The sequence below is a fragment of the Poecile atricapillus genome, chromosome 2, assembly GCF_030490865.1.
Source record: "Poecile atricapillus isolate bPoeAtr1 chromosome 2, bPoeAtr1.hap1, whole genome shotgun sequence".
NCBI lineage: Eukaryota > Metazoa > Chordata > Aves > Passeriformes > Paridae > Poecile > Poecile atricapillus.
In genome coordinates this window covers 123,030,566-123,037,709 of record NC_081250.1, presented here as the reverse complement: position 1 = coordinate 123,037,709, position 7,144 = coordinate 123,030,566, and positions in this window count along the sequence as shown.

The following is a 7,144-nucleotide window of genomic DNA, read 5'->3' as shown; positions in this document are numbered from 1 at the left end:
AGTTTTCCAATGTGATTACCAAAAGCAGGTCCTGAGATTTAAGAGCTAAGATTATATTAGGGGCTAGGAATACTACTTTTGGAAGAAGAACTGCACAGAGGTATGAACATATTTATGAACTAAAAGAAGAACCCTGATGTTATGACATTTGACAACAAAAAACTGAGTCCATAGTTCAACAATTTCTTGCCCATTTCTAAACAGATTTTTCCCCTAATAATGTTGAGATTGGGGAAAGTAATGGAATATAAAATGGGAAGAAAAAAAACAGAGAAAATGTTTCTAGGCAGACTGGCTTTCTGCAAAAGAGAGTTCTCTTCACAGATATGAGGTTCCTTGGTTGTTGTCTCACCAGTTCTTGGAGCATCATTGAAATAAAAACTTGTCACCTCCTATTAGTCCAAAAGTAGCATTGGTAAGCTGCAAGACTACTTCACATAATCTTCTTGCAGTGTTACCTGCTTGTTTTGAGACATAAAGGGTGAAATAGACTAAAGAGATCCCTTGTAGCTTATATCTAGGACATTGTGATCTTGTGCACATGCCCAGCTTTCACAGAAAAAAAGTATCATTTTCCAAGTAATTTATACAACAGAATGAGTTGAAGGCAGTTCATGGATTAATTTCCAACACAAGAAGAGAAAACACTATATTAAAACCTTCTTCATTTAGGTTGGATTGTGGTAGTTTAAGAGGATAATATTTGGTTCACGTAATGGTCCTGAATGTATATCAAAGATTCTGGGAATCGTGTACTTTACAGTATCTGCAAAGACAATGAACATACTGTAAAGCCTTTTGGATTGGTTTTATATCAGGAGTAATTGTCTGACTATATAAACCTGTGCCACATCTTCTATAATAAACAGTGGTTTATCATAGAACTAAGATTGTTTCCTTAAAGTATAAATTTTTAGAAAGTCACAAAGCACCATTTATTTCAATGTTTTAATGGGCTGTTATGTAACTGTATTACTATTTTATTATAAATTAGAAATTTCCTGGCATGGCATATTCTACTTGCTTCAGTGTGTATATTTCCCTCTTGAAATCAGTTGGCTTTTGTTTTTCGGGCCTTCCAAGCACATGCTGCCTGCCTGGATGGGCAGGAATGGAAGCACCATTTCCTCAGTACCTCAGAAATTCAGGAAAAAAAAAGAAAACAAACAAATATAAAACAACCTCAGGAATATCTGTGGGAAATCAGTTCTGAGAGAAATTTAAAGGAGCTGCTGTTTTGTCTGGGATTTCACAATTTAATAATATATACATTTATTTTGTGACATTTTCTCTTAATAATCTATACATTTATTTTTTGACATTTTCTCTGAAGGCCTTTTTTAATCTTGCTATATTTGTACACTACTGCTGTATAAGCTTTTTCTTCTGTGAGATGTCAAATCTGCCCCTTTTTCTTTGTGCCTTAAATGTTCAGATTTGACCCCAATGTCTAAGTTGTGGAAACTGGCCCGGAAGTTCAATGATACAATAAAGCAATCCTTGGTGAAACTTTTGACTTTAATTTAAAAAAACATAATTTCAATTTTTTTTTTCAGCTGTACAAGTGAAGTATAATGTGGTCACTTAGATCTTCACAGACGCTGTGACTGCTGTATTTGTAGTGTGCAAGATCTAATAGCCAAGAGAGGACTTTTTACATTTCAATATACCCTCCTGAATACCAGGAGTATTGTTTTATATCTTTGCAAAAAATAGTGTTATAGGAATGAAAGATCTCATATTGCAAAATGGCGAGGCCAGAAGGAGGTTCCTTTGTATAACCTCCTGCGTTCCTTCCAGATGATCCTCACAAATTTGAGTTTAGTTCAGTGTGTAAATTAAGGTAATAGTCTATAGCGTGCTAAACTTTTATGATTTTGGGAGGGCAGGAAATAATGTCTTCAGGTGGCATACTAAGCTGGAGTTTCTGTGGAAGGAAGAAGACACATTTATATTACTTTGGATGTCTAAGTTAGTGTATACATAAGATGTAAAATGATACTGCAAGGGGCAGTTTCTTCCTAAAACCAATGATACAGCTGGAATAATTCAATGTTTATTATATATAATTGACAGAGAACCAAGAAATTGAATCTGCTAAGAATTCCTAAGACATTGTGTCAGTTTTTATGTGCATACAGCAGCTGATTGATGCAATATAAAAATATATACATATATAACTGATATATGTATGTACCATAATCTCATGCTTTATTTAAATAAGCTTACAAATATAAATATTTAAAAGAAATAAATGTCTAAAAGTTTTGCAACAGAACTTTTCTTGTAAAAAATATAATTCTGAAGGATTTGAATACCAGTATACATAACAGCTCAATTTTTTCTAGCAGTCTCAAAATTTTACTTTTCTTTTGCCTTTGTCACACTAAAGTGAACTCGAGCTGTGGGTTATTTTGTGCACTCATGTGTATCAGTGTTATGTGTTAGAAATATGGCATCTCAATTTCTTATACATTGCTACAAATCTCTGGCCTGTGGAGTTTTTATGATACTTTTGGGTTACAACAGAAAAAAAAATATAGATTATCCAACATGAATAAGTCAAAGATCAAAAGCAGCAAATTTAAAAATCTCTATATTATCTTTGGTCAACAAGATATTGTGAAAAATGGGGACTGTCAAAGGTGGCATTGGGTTAATGAGCGAAGTTAGAGAAAATTACTGTAGAACAGTTGTAGGCAGGGGCTGTATGCATCCCACAGGTCCTGGACTTAATTTCTACAATTCCATCAGTTTAAAAATAAAATTTTAGGAATATATTAAACAAAGTTTAAAGTAAGAACAACTATGTCTTGCATAAGGGCTCTTCTGGGTGCTGGGCTGCAACAGGGTCTGGCACTCCATGGCCACTGCATTGCCACAGCCTCCCTGCCTGTGGGACCCCCCAAAATTTCTGGCCAGGCAGGCAGGCACCCAAGGAGCATGCCGAGTCCCAGAGATGAAAAGTGGCCATCACACAGAGAGAGGTGAAATGGGAGACAAATGTATTTACAGAGAAAATATCCTGCTCTCGTGAGCAATTCTTTTTCCTCAGGGAAAACTTGTTTTAGTTTTACTACCATGGGTTACAAATATAATAAATACAGATTTCTTCCTCTCCTCTGATCCCATTTTCATATCACCAAGGAACATGGGAACTGTTTTCTTACTCATCCTTTCAGCTGTGCTAAAATTCACTTGCTCATTCCCATTTATCATTTTTTGCCTTTTACTGAGAGAAAAAAAAGAAACCAAACCCGCTTATTACCTTTACCTTTATAACTTTTGACTTACTTAATAGACTAAAAAAGTTTTTTTGGATGACGAAATATATTTCTAATTTCCTTTTCCAGTGTTTTGTTAGCATGCTCAGGAGTGCTCTGGTATATAAAGCTTCGATTCATCAGATCACTCAATCCCAGGTTTAAATCTTTTTGAAACACACAATTAGGTGGGTGTTCTACTGAGGCAGTTCTTCAAGATGTGATTTTCTTTTATGAAAGTCATGTGAGTTATAATAAAATGAAGGGATCATCGAACTGGTTCAAAATTCCTCATTTAATTTCTGTGGGTTTTTTTCCTTTACAATGCCTGGTAAGGTTAATATACCTGTAAGTCTCAATATAATTTTATACAGTTTATTCAGAAGGAAAACATATATTGTCTCTTTGTCAGTTGTGTAAGACCTAGTACCATGAACAACAGATTTTCATGTTTATAGTTCAAGTATCCTAATGTCAATGTGTTGAGCTGATTGACCTCAATGTGTCTATTTTGCCGTTGACGTAATTTTTATTTTGCCTTCATCACCTCTGTGAGCAACACATGCAAACTAAGGTTGTTCAGTCATTTAGCATGTGTGGCCAGATGATTTTCTGACCTCTATCCTCCAGAGGAGGAATAAACAATCTGACCTGTGCTGTTCCCCAAGGCATGTCCAGCTCCTATAAACCCCTGGAGGCTCAGGTGAACTTTCTCTGGAGCTCAGCCTCACATTGAAACCCATAGGCTCACGCTGAATTTCGCACTGAAGCTGGTAGAATGCATGAGGCCCAATACAGTAGTGCACACACCTAGCTCTATTTCATGGTACTTTGAAGGTCTGGCTAGAAATAAAAATATTTCCCACTCACAGAAAATATGTTCAAGCCTGTAAGGCTTAGGAGGTCACAGTAAGTTGTTGGTACTGAGGTGGTCTTGGTTTGCCAGTGTATCAGCCCTGGAGACAAACTGGCTCCAGGTAGTACCCTCTTCTGATGTATTTGTAATTGCAACAAGTGACAGAATCACAGCAGTGCTCTCCTTCCCTGAGTACTTTCTCCTTTCAGTTAAATTTAGCCTCATATACATCATGTCAGTGCCCTGACTTCTCTTTATATACTAAATAGAGAAATTACACAAATGAAATGTGAAAAAAACAACCCAAACAGGCAAAAAAAACCCCAGAGAAACCCTCATTCTATTCAAAGCTAAATCAAAAATTTCTCAGTGCTAATGAATCTTCAAGTCAGATTTTGAATAGGGTTTCATATATCCAATAAGTCTTCCCTCTCAAGGCTAAAAATTTGCCTTCTTTTCTGAAGAAAGAATAGGGGAAGATGTCAGGACATTATGGAAATGCTTTTTTAGTTAGTCCCTTCTATCTAATTATTTCAACAACTGCCCCCATGGTACTTCTGGACGATCACTAGATGACATCTGCCATCTCCCTGCACTCAGAGATTTTAAAGGCTAGTTTAGTTGTGCTACATTTTGTTATCATTTGGGAGACCAATACAAACCTACACTCTAGGAAAAGATAAATAAGCACTGGATAGAAAAGGATCTGTGCCAAACATCTTGTTTGGAGGGAAAAAAAGGCATCCTTTCAGTCAGTATGTACTCACTGAAAATACAGCCCCACCAGTTAACTGAATATGTGTTGGAGTGATTCTGGCAGGGATCCTTTAAATCACATGCCTGTTCCTTTGTTACCTCATCTTTCAAATATTCCAGTGTTTAGTAGATAATTATGAAGAAGATATATATGTATGTATATGTATGAAGACATATACAGCTGTCTGCCATTTTTTCCTATTACTAGCATGGAGCAGGACATTTGAACAATGTGCTAAGTTCTGGTTTCTGCCCATTTGCTTTGGTGCCTTGAAGTATTTCATAGTTTTGTTTCTTGAAAAAATAAGCTGCAGCATGATATTTATCCAAGCACACTGGCCTAGCAAATTCAATCAGCACAATTCACTCTGCCGGCACTTGTTTGTTTTTTGGTGGTGGTGGTGGTCAATTACACAGTGACAATTGTCAGGACACTGGAACAAGACTGACTTCCCTAACAGGCAGGTCAAGTGATATTTTCAGCTGGTAAGTAGTAGAAGCTCAATTAGCACATGAATCATTTAAAACCAAATTGAACAGAACAGTCAATAACATTCTTTTGGGAGTAATCTTGCACTTGCAGAGGGATCTGTCTACTTAGCAAAGCAGCCTCAGGGCTGCTCTAACCTTTGCCTGAGGGCTGGTCCCCACTCAGCAGCCCAGAACAAGGGGAGGGTTTAGGTAACAATTCTTCTTGTGCATTCCCACCCTCCATTCCCAAATTGAACCATGCACTTAATCATCACCTATCACTATCAGCACTTTGCTCCTTAGACACTTCTTCACTATCCAGCACCTTACATCAAAAGCCATGGGAATATGAAACCAAGATCATTTTACTATCATTTCAAACCCTTATTTTCTTTTCTATTATTTTTATTGCAACTTTTGAACTTGCAAAACAAGTGTGATTGGGATGTTAACATTGCATCATAGCTGAGAGCATTCACAGCCATCAGACTTAGGCATGCACTTCCTGCTTCTAAGCATGATGAGACCCCATACATCCTTAAGTCTCACTAATTTCACCACACTTTTTCCTGGTAAAATTATTGCTGTCCTTACATTTCATTCTGTATCAGCTTGACTCTAGATTCATGTAGCAGTTGCATCATATTCAGTTATATTTATTTTTACTTACTTCCTCCACCTATTACCTTATGCATGCACATATCTGCATGCATAAGGTAATTAAGAAATCAGACTCAGGGAAGTGGCAAAAAATCCTCTTAAGATAGCACTGAAAACTAGGTCTGCAAAGGAACCCATCACAAATACATGCCTGTGCTGCACAGTGCAGCACAGGTGAGGAATACCAAGTTAGCACTGACATATCTGAAAATGCAAACATGCTTCTAAAGGCAGATTAGCCATAATGTCTTTGAGATTATGTTGTACTGACACAGGAATGATGCCTGCAGTATGGCAGCTGGCATGACAGTGAGAGCCCAGAGGTGGTTCAGAGGCCACAACATCACCCTGCAGCACGTAGAAATTGCTAAGCAGTGCTTGTTCAGCATCATCAAGTTTTGGAGTGGGATTTCTATAGGCTGTTTTTGCCTGTTCTCCAACATCACACTAGGTACAAGGAAAAGAAATGAGGATGGTGAGACACTGGAACAGGTTCTCCAGAGAGGCTGTAGGTAACTCATACCAGCCAATAATCAAGGTCATGTTGATGGGGCTCTGGGCAACCTGATCTACCAGAAGATGTCCCTGCTCATTACTGCACCAGATGACCTGCAAGGGTCCCTTCCAATCCAAACCATTTTATGATTCTATGACCAAAGAGGAGCTGAAGTGCTGACTGCCATCCTCTAAATTCTGTCTAACACCATGGTCCTGTGAAAAAGCTCCTGCATCTTTACTTGTATACACAGTCAAAAACATCTTAGCTTCAATTGCTCTGAACTCAATCAAATTTCCTCGAGGAGATCCAAAAAGCAGAAAAGGGATGAATAAGAAGGAAACCACCTGTTCTTCATTTTAGTAGCCCGCTCTGTGGTTAGCACACGTGAATTCCCATTGGAGAGATATTGGCACTAGGAACATTTAACTTCCTAGCTTACCGGCCCTCCGTCAAATTCTCATTCTTGATTTAGGTTTTCTGTCCTTACCATACTTGGAGACATACTTTAAATGACATCTATGGCAGTCTAGTAAGTTAAATTATGAGATCCCTGAGTTACCCAGTAGCACAAGAAGGTTTCATGCTTGTTCCTCAATAGGTGTTTGCTCAAAGAGCCTGAGTGTCTCCATGCAGGATGCA